Source organism: Biomphalaria glabrata, chromosome 11, assembly GCF_947242115.1.
Source record: "Biomphalaria glabrata chromosome 11, xgBioGlab47.1, whole genome shotgun sequence".
Classification (NCBI taxonomy): domain Eukaryota; kingdom Metazoa; phylum Mollusca; class Gastropoda; family Planorbidae; genus Biomphalaria; species Biomphalaria glabrata.
In genome coordinates, this window is record NC_074721.1 from 373446 (window position 1) to 387757 (window position 14312).

The 14312-nt window shown below is 31.6% G+C and overlaps 1 long non-coding RNA gene across 8 annotated transcripts in view; it reads left to right on the forward strand.

Annotated features, from left to right (window-relative positions):
• Positions 1-13226, forward strand: part of LOC129921685 (uncharacterized) — a 48635-nt gene extending 35409 nt beyond the window's left edge. For 5 of the 8 annotated variants that reach the window (XR_008773646.1, XR_008773652.1, XR_008773648.1 and 2 more), the window contains 4 exons: positions 9134-9193; positions 10107-10383; positions 11387-11544; positions 11673-13226. This is a non-coding gene — a long non-coding RNA (uncharacterized LOC129921685). The remainder of the gene's footprint in view (positions 1-9133; positions 9194-10106; positions 10384-11386; positions 11545-11672) is intronic. The other 3 variants (XR_008773653.1, XR_008773647.1, XR_008773650.1) reach the window with 3 other exon arrangements.
• The last annotated feature ends 1086 nt before the right edge of the window (positions 13227-14312 follow it).

Sequence of the window (14312 nt, forward strand, 5' to 3'; positions counted from 1 at the left end):
ACAGTTGGGATTTGTGTCATTTGTATCACGCTCATCTCTCATCCACTGAGACATTGTGAAGCGATGTAACCAGTGATGTTTCGAAACATTTCTATTTAATTGTCATGTGGATATCTACAAACCTTTGTGTACAAATGTGTGATAATTCGCAGATTTTTCATCTCTGCACTTAATGTGGTGATCAAAATGTATTTGCGATTCCCAGTGAAATCATTCTTTGAGTGCTTAAAAAAGAAATTCATAAGGATGTATAACTGTGTTAGACGTCTTCATTTATATTCCGATGGAAGGTTTGTAACAATAATTAAGTCACACTCAAGGAACATAAGAACCTGTCCATCAAAGGAAATATCGCCGCTCGTGATGCAACGCACACTAATCAACATTTGCACTTGCAATTAAGTAGTTGTGGAGAAACACATTTAATTGATAAATTTACTGTCATTAGCTTAGGACTTTTCCTTTGTGGGTGGTGAGTCCTTAATGTTTGGCTGCACACTTGGTAGGTTTTTCCTATCTGAGCTTGAGTGATTGCCATAAATGAGATAAGTGAAATAAATATGTTTTAGTTTTTTTGTTTCTATAAATAACTGACATTTTTCTGGATGTAAAGACATGCTCCAATGTGATTCCCTTTTTTGTAATTCATCTAATTTTCTTTGTAAAATTTCTGTATCTTGAGTTGTTTTTATTGTTTTAGATATTATTCAATTGTCTGGAAACAATCTGACTTTTGTTCATGCAATTTGGTAAATTATTTATGTACATTAAAAATAGTACTAAACCTAAGACTGAACCACATTTCCATCGACATGAATATTGATCATATAATTGACTTTTTTTTTTTTTATAATTATAAAGTTCCATTTCATATTTTTTTTTTATAATTATAAAGTTCCATTTCAGATCTTTTAATTTTTCCAGTAATCCAACCACACAAAAACTTAATCTTCTATCAACCTTCTCATGTTGCAGTGTTAACTTTTTATGTTCCTTTGTCTTCTTCATTGCTTATCTGAATTAGCTCTTGCTACTTTAGAAGTAAAATAACTGTTTTCTCTTACTTTATTTACAAATTCAAATTCATTCTTTAATAACATATAGCCTCCAATTAACTTTTAAAAAAATATTGTTAAAGGACTCTTTGGATTGCATCCAATTATCAATTCAAATGGAGAGTAGCCAGGAGTAGTTCTATCATCAATTCAGTAGTTATCATTGCCTTTGTAAGTGACCTCTAGCGTTCTCACCCTGAAGCCGCATGCAACCATGTGCTCTCTTCTGTGTCTTATAAATAGAGAGACTTCTTTTGGTCTGACAGTTATGCTGGGAAGGGCATGTATTCCATATGGGTGATGAACGTATGCCAAAAGCAGTCTTTTTTGGTGAGGTGAAAGATGAACATGGTAACAGTGAATATTTCCAATAATCAGGGGACAAACATTTTTCATCACCATAGCTGTGATTCTTTCTTTTATCCATGGGCAGTCAATAAATGCTATTGGACATGATATCTTGTTGTTTTGCCAGCATAATTTTCTTACTGTTACCCATCATATTTTCTTAGTTTTACCTGTCATATTTTCTTAGTTTTACCTGTCATATTTCCTTAGTTTTACATGTCATATTATCTTAGTTATACCTGTTATATTTTCTTAGTTATACCTGTCATAGTATCTTGTTTTAACATGTTTATCATTAGTGACTGTGGTATATTTCACTAGTACACCATTAACATATGCTGGAAAAAATTCCAGTTTTACTTCAATATTATATACTGTAGGTTGGAACTTCATTTGTATTAACATTATTGCTTTGTTACCTATTCTGATTTCCAATTCCTTATCTATTTCTTGGTACATTATATTTTTGGAGAATTAGATTCTTGTCTTTAATGTTGATAATAAATTTCTCTTTGGTGATCTAGATTCCAATAATATTGCTTTTAACAGGATGCATTTCTTTCTTTGTTCTCTCTATTAATTAGTTAATAACACTCAAAGTCTTGCCTCTTAGTTTACATATGAATATATTAGAACAAGTATCTTCATTGTAATTGCAAGTTTTACAGATAGTCTGAAAATAACTTCAGTATTTCATCAGTTTCTTTAAGGTCCCTCATTTTTTGCCTATAAATATTCTTTATGCTCACGCTTGGTAGTTTCTGTTTTGTCTCCCTTGTTTTGAATTGCAGCTTTTATTTTTCAGTTGTTTTTTTTTTAAATTTCTGATTCTTTGTCTGGTTTTGCTTCCTTTTAATTTCTTTCAGCATCTAGTTGCATTTCTCTCTTCTCTTTGTGCTCTCGCCAACTCTTTAAAATATCAACTTGATTTTCTTTCCTTTCCATTTATGTCAAAACATCTTTCTTTTCTTCATCTTTAAGACCAAACAATTCAGCAACTTTCTTTACTTCAGTATATCCATCCATGTATCTATTAATACTTATCAAATGTACCAATGCATTCTGTACTTTTTTTATAGATAATAATGATATCTAATATCTTTTATAGTTTACAATCACTGACAATATTATCAAGCCAATACTATTGTGATTAACATAACACACTAAATTGTCAACAATCTAATAATCAATGTCATAATCAATTATTATGTCTTTACAATATATTATTTTGTCATATAGAAAGAGAAAACAAAATTAATAAAATATTATAATGTAAAAAAAAAATGTAACAAAGTTTATACCAAAATGTTACAATTATATAAATGATGATATGATGACTCAGTGCACTGAAAACTTTGATTCAATTGAGGAGGATTCGAGCAACACATTGACCTCACTCTCTTACCCTAAAGCACATCCTGTTCCAAAAGCATGATTTGGTCTATATATAAAAACAAACAAGCACAGCAGGAAAAGGACAGAAAATTTTCAAGAAATACTACATATACTTACAAATATAAATAAAAATGACTTAAAGACCCCAAGAAATTGTGCACAATATTAATATAATGTAAACATTAAAATAAACAATAGTCTAAACACAAAAATCTACAGTGTTAAATCTGCGACCTCTAAAACCTTATGTTCTGATCATATATATATTTTTTTTACACATTGAAAAAAGACAAAATTTAACAAGGACACAATATCAGTGATACCAAATTTTGACAAGAACAATACTGTCAACAGCTTTCTAAATATAGAACATAAAAATTAAAAATGAAAATCAAAATTATCAGTAATATATTTCAATACTGATTATCTTCCTGTAATGTCATTGAATACTAGCACTGATATAGCTCATCACTTTGAAGAGTGCTTCTTAATCTTTTCACTGTCCAACTTCAATAGAATGTATATATAAATATATATACTTTTACTGCACAAAATTACTGACTATTACTTGAGATGTATAATATATATCAGCACAAAATTACTGCCTGTGTCCAAATTTACAATTACTGTCCAACTTCAATACAATATATATACTTGTACTGCACAAAATTACTATTATTTGATGAGATATATAATATACACAAATGTACTGTCTGCCTGTGTCAAAATTTACAATTGCAGTTCAACTTCAATGCAATATATATACTTGTACTGCACATAATTACTGACTATTACTTGATGAGATATTTAATTGGCATAAAAATATTGTCTGGCTGTGTCAAAATTTACAATCACTGTCCAACTTCAATATACTATTTACTAGTTAATTGTTGGTGCACCTGAAGTGTCTGGTCAATTTTTGGGGCACCTTTTTCATTCTTCAACTGTCTAGGAGTGTTTACATACTATTTACTAATGAGATATATAATATACACAAATGTAGTGTCTGCCTGGGTTAAATTTTACAATTACAGTTCAACTTCAATGCAATATATATACTTGTACTGCACAAAATTACTGACTATTACTTGATGAGATATATAATATACATTGGCATAAAAATATTGTCTGCCTGTGTCAAAATTTACAATCACTGTCCAACTTCAATATACTATTTACTAATTAATTGTTGGTGCACCTGAAGTGTCTGGTTGATTTTTTGGGGCACTTTTTCATCCTTCAACTGTCTACGAGTGTTTACATACTATTTACTAATGAGATATATAATATACACAAATGTACTGTCTGCCTGTGTCAAAATTTACAATTGCAGTTCAACTTCAATGCAATATATATACTTGTACTGCACAAAATTACTGACTATTACTTAATGAGATATTTAATATACATTGGCATAAAAATATTGTCTGCCTGTGTCAAAATTTACAATCACTGTCCAACTTCAATATACTATTTACTAATTAATTGTAGGTGCACCTGAAGTGTCTGGTTGATTTTTTGGGGCACTTTTTCATCCTTCAACTGTCTACAAGTGTTTACATACTATTTACAATCACTGTCCAACTTCAATATACTATTTACTAATTAATTGTTGGTGCACCTGAAGTGTCTGGTTGATTTTTTGGGGCACTTTTTCATCCTTCAACTGTCTACAAGTGTTTACATACTATTTACTTATGAGATATATAATATACACAAATGTACTGTCTGCCTGTGTCAAAATTTACAATTGCAGTTCAACTTTAATGCAATATATATACTTGTACTGCACATAATTACTGACTATTACTTGATGAGATATATAATATACATTGGCATAAAAATATTGTCTGCCTGTGTCAAAATTTACAATAAGTGTCCAACTTCAATATACTATTTACTAATTAATTGTTGGTGCACCTGAAGTGTCTGGTTTATTTTTTGGGGCACTTTTTCATCCTTCAACTGTCTACAAGTGTTTACATACTATTTACTAATGAGATATATAATATACACAAATGTACTGTCTGCCTGTGTCAAAATTTACAATTGCAGTTCAACTTCAATGCAATATATATACTTGTACTGCACATAATTACTGACTATTACTTGATGAGATATTTAATATACATTGGCATAAAAATATTGTCTGCCTGTGTCAAAATTTACAATCACTGTCCAACTTCAATATACTATTTACTAATTAATTGTTGGTGCACCTGAAGTGTCTGGTTTATTTTTTGGGGCACTTTTTCATCCTTCAACTGTCTAGGAGTGTTTACATACTATTTACTAATGAGATATATAATATACACAAATGTACTGTCTGCCTGGGTTAAATTTTACAATTACAGTTCAACTTCAATGCAATATATATACTTGTACTGCACAAAATTATTGACTATTACTTGATGAGATATATAATATACATTGGCATAAAAATATTGTCTGCTTGTGTCAAAATTTACAATCACTGTCCAACTTCAATATACTATTTACTAATTAATTGTTGGTGCACCTGAAGTGTCTGGTTGATTTTTTGGGGCACTTTTTCATCCTTCAACTGTCTACAAGTGTTTACATACTATTTACAATCACTGTCCAACTTCAATATACTATTTACTAATTAATTGTTGGTGCAACTGAAGTGTCTGGTCAATTTTTGGGGCACCTTTATCATTTTTCAACTGTCTAGGAGTGTTTACATACTATTTACTAATGAGATATATAATATACACAAATGTACTGTCTGCCTGGGTTAAATTTTACAATTACAGTTAAACTTCAATGCAATATATATACTTGTACTGCACAAAATTACTGACTATTACTTGATGAGATATATAATATACATTGGCATAAAAATATTGTCTGCCTGTGTCAAAATTTACAATAAGTGTGCAACTTCAATATACTATTTACTAATTAATTGTTGGTGCACCTGAAGTGTCTGGTTTATTTTTTGGGGCACTTTTTCATCCTTCAACTGTCTAGGAGTGTTTACATACTATTTACTAATGAGATATATAATATACACAAATGTACTGTCTGCCTGGGTTAAATTTTACAATTACAGTTCAACTTCAATGCAATATATATACTTGTACTGCACAAAATTACTGACTATTACTTGATGAGATATATAATATACATTGGCATAAAAATATTGTCTGCCTGTGTCAAAATTTACAATCACTGTCCAACTTCAATATACTATTTACTAATTAATTGTTGGTGCACCTGAAGTGTCTGGTTTATTTTTTGGGGCACTTTTTCATCCTTCAACTGTCTAGGAGTGTTTACATACTATTTACTAATGAGATGTAATATACACAAATGTACTGTCTGCCTGGGTTAAATTCTACAATTACAGTTCAACTTCAATGCAATATATATACTTGTACTGCACAAAATTACTGACTATTACTTGATGAGATATATAATATACATTGGCATAAAAATATTGTCTGCCTGTGTCAAAATTTACAATCACTGTCCAACTTCAATATACTATTTACTAATTAATTGTTGGTGCACCTGAAGTGTCTGGTTTATTTTTTGGGGCACTTTTTCATCCTTCAACTGTCTACAAGTGTTTACATACTATTTACTAATGAGATATATAATATACACAAATGTACTGTCTGCCTGGGTTAAATTTTACAATTACAGTTCAACTTCAATGCAATATATATACTTGTACTGCACAAAATTACTGACTATTACTTGATGAGATATATAATATACATTGGCATAAAAATATTGTCTGCCTGTGTCAAAATTTACAATCACTGTCCAACTTCAATATACTATTTACTAATTAATTGTTGGTGCACCTGAAGTGTCTGGTTTATTTTTTGGGGCACTTTTTCATCCTTCAACTGTCTAGGAGTGTTTACATACTATTTACTAATGAGATATAATATACACAAATGTACTGTCTGCCTGGGTTAAATTCTACAATTACAGTTCAACTTCAATGCAATATATATACTTGTACTGCACAAAATTACTGACTATTACTTGATGAGATATATAATATACATTGGCATAAAAATATTGTCTGCCTGTGTCAAAATTTACAATCACTGTCCAACTTCAATATACTATTTACTAATTAATTGTTGGTGCACCTGAAGTGTCTGGTTTATTTTTTGGGGCACTTTTTCATCCTTCAACTGTCTACAAGTGTTTACATACTATTTACTAATGAGATATATAATATACACAAATGTACTGTCTGCCTGTGTCAAAATTTACAATTACAGTTCAACTTCAATGCAATATATATACTTGTACTGCACAAAATTACTGACTATTACTTGATGAGATATATAATATACATTGGCATAAAAATATTGTCTGCCTGTGTCAAAATTTACAATCACTGTCCAACTTCAATATACTATTTACTAATTAATTGTTGGTGCACCTGAAGTGTCTGGTTTATTTTTTGGGGCACTTTTTCATCCTTCAACTGTCTACAAGTGTTTACATACTATTTACTAATGAGATATATAATATACACAAATGTACTGTCTGCCTGTGTCAAAATTTACAATTACAGTTCAACTTCAATGCAATATATATACTTGTACTGCACAAAATTACTGACTATTACTTGATGAGATATATAATATACATTGGCATAAAAATATTGTCTGCCTGTGTCAAAATTTACAATCACTGTCCAACTTCAATATACTATTTACTAATTAATTGTTGGTGCAACTGAAGTGTCTGGTCAATTTTTACGACACCTTTTTCATCCTTCAACTGTCTACCAGTGTTTGATTTGTGATAGGGTAAAGCAATTGTGAATATGTAATATTTAAAATAGATTTTTATTAATTTATGTAAATGTTTACTATTTTCACCATCTGAGGTGTGAATGAATCTTGTTTTTAATGACCCAACCGTATAAAACTTAGCTCTTGAGCTATGAAGGGGGAATAACCCTTGATAGATTATGGGCATGATATAGCCTTAATTGTGCTGATGTGCCAAAAAAACAAAATATCAATACCTTCCAACTGTTGGGCACCTATATGGTCATCAATTGTTGGAATACTTCATCCCTCATACCAACTGTTGGGCACCTCAAGTGTGTCCTGTCAGTTATTGGGGCACCACAAGTGTCCTAACGACTGTTTGGGCACCTCAAATATCCTTTTAACTCTAGAGGCACCTTAGGTATTGTATCTATTGTTGAAGCACTTCAAATGTCCTATCATTTGTTGGGGCATCTCATTTATCCTAACAACTGTTTGGCACTTCAATATTCTTATTTTTGGGCACTCCAAGTGTTCTATCAATTGTTTGGGCATTCCAAATGTCCTATCAATTGTTAGGCACCTCATCGATCATACCAACTGTTGTCCACCTCAAGTCTGTCTAATCAGCTGTTGGGGCACCACAAGTTTTTCAACACCTTTTTTGGCACCTCAAATGTCCTTATAACTGTTGGGGCACCTCAATATCCTATCAATTGGTAGGGCACCTCAAGCATACTATCAATTGGTAGAGCACCTCTAGTGTCCTATCAATTTGTAGGGCACCTCTTGTCCTATTGTTTGGTAGGGCACCTTTTTAGGCACCTCAAATGTCCTTATAACTGTTGGGGCACCTCAATATCCTATCAGTTGGTAAGGCACCTCTTCTTTCCTACCAACTGTTAGGTCACCACAAGTCTCCTATTAACTGTTGGGGTACCTAAAGTATCCTATCATGGGGCATCTCATTCATCCTAACAACTCAATGGTCTTATTGTTGGGGCACTCTGTCCTATCAATTGTTGGGCACCTCATCCATCATACCAACTGTTGTTCACCTCATGTGTGTCCTATCAGTTGTTGGGGCACCACAAGTGTCCTAACTACTGCTTGTCTTTTTAACTTATGTGGCACCTCAAGTGTCCTATTAACTGTTGGGGCACATCAAGTATTCATTCAACTCTCTCTCTCTCTCTTTATATTATACTATATTATATTATGTTAGTTTTGATTACCGTTATAAATAAATAAATAAATATATATGATTATGGTTATTATATATTATACATAATCTGCAGTGTTTTTACAAATGTGTAGTCCTGTTTATTACTCCCAGAAACACTTTTTTTTTTCAGTGTCATTAGCAACATATGAATTTATATATTTGAAATGTTTAATCACACTTCTTTTTACTGAAGTTTAATTTTTTGTTAACAGATATCAAGCTACAAAATTAAATTCCAATTTTTTAGGTTCTCGCCTATATCTGCAATTTATATCTATATATTAAGTTTTGTTACCTTGAACTCTTTCAAGTTTTTTTTACACAACTTTATATTTCAGATTCTTTTTGTTCTTCCTTAGGTTCAAATGTATCAGTTGTTTTTGTTGACAGATATCAAGGTACAGAAATAAGAATCTAATTTAGAGTTTTTTAAAGCTTGATTAGTCATAATATTTGCACTATTATTTCCAATATGTGCCAGAGTGTCTGCTAAATGTAACTAGTATGATTAAAAACATGGTCATTGCAAAGTCTAACATATGGAAAAGTAGGATGCTTGGGGCTTGATTCAGTGAAAGAATGTTGGACAAGCAGAAGTGTTATGGAGTGTGTGTGTTTTTATGGTGACTGTGTTAAGAGATAAGCGATTGGATGTGAATGATGCAAAAGTGGCATTGTCGTCACTTGGTCTTAGGGGAGACGACTCCAGAATGTAAGACTGAAAGGTTGTGTTATTGTAGTGAGTTAGATTGTAAGAAATTTTATTACTTAAGTCTACTACATTTATTTCATGTGATCACAAGTATTATAAATGTTATATTTAGTTTTGTTCACAAGGAAGTTGTTCAAGTTCTTATTAGCTAAGATATATTATGCCTTCAACAGTTTAGTTGCCTACCAGCAGTTTGGTGCTACAAGTCAACAACAGTCAGACTAAATTAAATAAAGCCATGTCTATTTCTACATGATTTTGTTGCTACTAACCTGGTGTTACTAACAACTAACTTGAAAAGGGAGAGGGGAATTATCATCTTATTCATGTACTATTTACATTAGATTTTTACCAAATCCCTTACTATTTTAACTGTGAATAGACCTTGATTTTAATGATTTAACTGTATAGAATTTAGCCCCTGTTATGTAGAGAAAGAGAGTAGTCCTTAAGGGACTGCAGGCACGACATGGCCTAAATTGTGCAGATGTGCATAAAATCAAAGAAATAAAACATTAACAAAATGTGTATTATAATTGTCACTTTTCCTCTACTTAGAATTTTTTTCTCTCCTAGATTTTTATAATTTTTTGTTGAAGTCATTTCAGTTCTCAATTATTTTGTGCACCAAGTTACAAGAAAAAATTTAAGCAAGAGAGGTCACTACACTAAGACTTTGTCTTCTCATAAGAAAGGATGGCTGCCTGGTCATGTGATATGTGCACTGGACTGTGTATGGTCATCTTGATGCTCATATCTTGCCTGATGACATTTATTCTGCTGAACATTTGGTCAAGGAAGTAGATTCTCTTCAGCTCTCAAGAAACATTCAAAACATGTCAAACATTCGACAAGAATATCAAGTGCAATGTACATGTAAGTAATGTTGAAACATCTGATCTCATTTATGCATTCTTGAGGACAATCTGCAGCCACTAAACCAGTTACATCAGATCTGGATAAAGTGGTCGCTTCCTCTTCATTAAGGCTAGAACAGAAAGATTTTATAACTCTTTTACTCCATTTTCTGTCAGTGTGTTTCATGGTCATTAGTCACATGACAAAGAGGTTTAGTTTATTAACCAGTGGTTGTGTATGACTGTGTCTTTGTATGTTTTGTGTGTGAATGTTGTTCCTGTTTGTATCTATATTGTCGTTGCTATAGTGGTAATCCTCCGGGTAATCATAATCAAACTAAATTTTCATTTGTTTGGATCTTATCTGGTGGGAATTTTAAACTTAGTAATTTGCTCTTAGCTTACTTTTTGATTTTTAAGTACATTCTAAAAGAAATACAATAGATAAGGATAGAAAAAGAAAAGCAAACAATAAAGAGATTTGCTGAAACAATATAAAGTGAAATAAAAATATATATAAAAAAAAAAAGAATAAACCTGGAGATTTTGAAGGAAAGACTGCTGTTGCCAACTCAACAAAACCAATGAGTTTGTACTGCAAGCAAAAGAACTTAGTTGTGATTTCATTTTGCTAGAAATGCACAAACTTAATAGCATAATTTTTACTCTAAATATTAAAGCTTTCTGTATTCTGTACACCAGATACACTACATAGCTAGTTATTTATTGTTTTCTGGCATAATTGAAAATCTCCAATAAGTTCCTTAGACTTAAATGTCTTAATTAACCTTAAAATTTTTAAAACTTTATTTGTTTGTTATTCTTTGCTGCTGTATTAGATGTCTTGGGTGTATTTTTTTTTTCTTAAAAGTTTATTAATAAAATACTAAGTTAAAACATAAAGTGAAACCTGCATCATCATAATAGTTTTGTTTAACATGAAAAGAAAAGCAACAAAAGAATTTTTTTTTTTCCTTATCAAGGCAAAAGTTTTTCTTATTAATTTTTTTATTCTTATTTAGACCAACATGATGAAAAGGTAGACAACATGAAGATGTAGACCAACATGATGAAGATGTAGACCAATATGAAGAGGTAGACCAGCATGATGAAGATGTAGACCAACATGAAGATGAAATGTAAACCAAAAAATGGGTCAAGAGATGTATGGAATACAATGGTAAGCAATGCTGTGTATATCTCTTTATATTTTCTTTATACTAAACCCCTGAGTAAAGCTTTGCCAAGTTTTGTGTTTCACTGACTATAAAAATGTTTTTATCAAATTTTGTTCTCTTGTATTGACAGTGAACATCTTGAGAAGTAAAACAATTCCTAGAGGCAAAGACACAGACACCGGATCTATTAGAGATTTTCCTTTTCTACCATCATTTAGAGACTTCCTTGTGCTCTAAGGGAACCTGTCATTATCTTTTGATTGCTAATTGGCATTGATGTTTTTACATTCCTACTGCGTCTGAAAGAAATTAACATTTCCCTAATGCTACTTGAAAACCAGACCTTCTCAAGACAATTTTAGTGACCAAGCTGCAATATGGGACTCAGTAGGAAACAATGAAGAATGCTCCTAACCTCAGGTTGAGTAACCATGCTCACCTACTAGAGTGGCGACAAATACTTCTACACCCACAGTTATACATCCTGAACCCTGTAACCCAACCTCACAACATGGTTACATTACCGGAAGTGGTCGCAAGGTCAGAAAACCTAACAGATACAATGGATAGAACAATGAACAGGTACAAGTACTCAAGTGATGTACTTTGTGAGAACTATTTAGGTGGAATCACCATAATTGACTTGTATAAATCTTGTTCTATATTTAGGTATATCTTGACAATCAGTCCAGTCATTTGTTCATTTTTTTTTAAATATTCCTTTTTTTTCCCTCAATCTTCTTGTTGTTTCAGTTACATGTTTTTGTATTTTGAAGGAGGAAGGTGCTTTGGTATATTATCGTTATTATTATTGTACCAGTATTAAGCAAACTTTTATATCTTTAATTATTCATGAATTCTAAAGCAGAACGTCACTTCCACCGGAAAATGTTGTAACAACTATACGTGTCTTCAGTTAACATTCAATACTCTGTACAGTCACAACGCCAAAGCCTTGCTAGATTATGCTTTTAATTCAATTTGTTATCTCCCCTGCTTTAGTGTGCTATCATATAATTTTTTGTGTCACATCCCTGCACAATTTGTTCTATGCTTTTTTACAGTATAAATAGCGACTTGACATTATTTAGCTCTATTATAATATTGTTATATTATTATATTTAAAATAAAACTGTTAACATATTCTATGCTGTTATAATATAAATGTTTTGCTGTTACCATGAATACAGTTTTGAGTTTTTGTCTGATTTCTTAGAGGAGAAATTTTTCATAAATAATAATAATAAGGCTTATCTTCAAGTCCGAAGATTAGTGAGAAGTATGCAGTATTCCCCAGCTAGGACCTACATATTTTGCTATAAATAAAGAGTATAATAATATTTACTACTTGGTATTGTCAGTCTTCACTAAAGCAATGAGTTTATCCCCTTAGTGTGTTTAAAATTTTCAAATACTAATTCACTTTGTATTATCTGTTGGTGATCATAAGGTATCCACTTTGTCATCTCCATAGTCTCTGGTGTTAACACTCAGTGTCCTGTTGGAGGTTACGGCTAAGATGTTATCTCTCTTTCTGATGGAACACATGTAAAACCAACAAAACAAACATTAGACCTAGACTTTATTAACAGGTAAATTTTTATAATTGTGAACTGGCGCTCCCAAAGCTACTTTTATGTATTTTAAATTTTACTTCTGTAGGCTAGTGCTAAGCTGTATACTTGTATTTCTACCTATTATATGGGTTAGGGTGGAGTACTTAAAATAGAGCCTATGCTGTTTCCTGTACTGTTGACCAATGGTGTGTGTCAGTTTTAATTATTCTGTACCTGGGACTGCCTGTAAGTTTCAGAATTTTTCTTTTATTTTTAAAAATTTTACTATGTGTAAATCTGTTTTATATTTGAACAACTGTCAAAATAACTAGCAGTTTTTTTTTCTAAAGTTTGCTGTCATGATGGCCACTTCTAATGTTTATGTACTAGATTGTAACTGCTGCCTTAGTCATTGAAATTAAAGTCTCATTTTTGAATTTCTTCTTTATGTTTCTAGATTTCTTTTAGTTCGCTAGTTTAGTTTAGTTTAGTTGTCTGGTTGCTTAGATGACTTAAACCCCTTGGTCACAGAGGTGCACAGATACAACCCACCCATTAGTTTTACAATCTGGCAACTGTAACTTCTTGTTATCCCAGGCTAGACATGACCTTAGGCCCCGACAGGCTAACATATTCTCTCATTCCAGACAGCATTGTCCCTAACAATACATAATTACCTTGCTTTAGTTGTAGAATGAAAGATGAGCAAACAGTTAAAAGTTTCTATAGAATTCACTTGGAGGTGTGGTGGCTAAGTGGTAAAGTGCTTGGCTGCCAAACATAGGTCTAGGGTTTGAAGACCATTTTTTTTTATAATAGTCCTAATATAAAGAAAAACAATTAGGCACCTTTCAGTCCACCCAGCTCAAATGGGTTCCTGACATTTAATGGAGAAAAGTAAAGGCGGTTGGTCATTGTGGTGGCCACCTGATACCCTCATTGACCATAAGACACAGAAACAGATGATTTTTTGTATCATCTGTCTTACAGATCGCAAAGTCTGAAAAGAGAAATTTATTTTAACTTGACTATTTTCACATTTTGCCCTACATCAAAAAGCTTCTATTTTTTGTCTATCATTCAGTTTGTCTTTGGAATGGTTTATTTTTGATAATGATTGAATATTGAAGTCAATTAGATTAGTTGACTATGACTTTGTAGAGGGTAATCACTGACTAGATGTTAATAGCATTTCCTGTCATATCTTTTTTGGT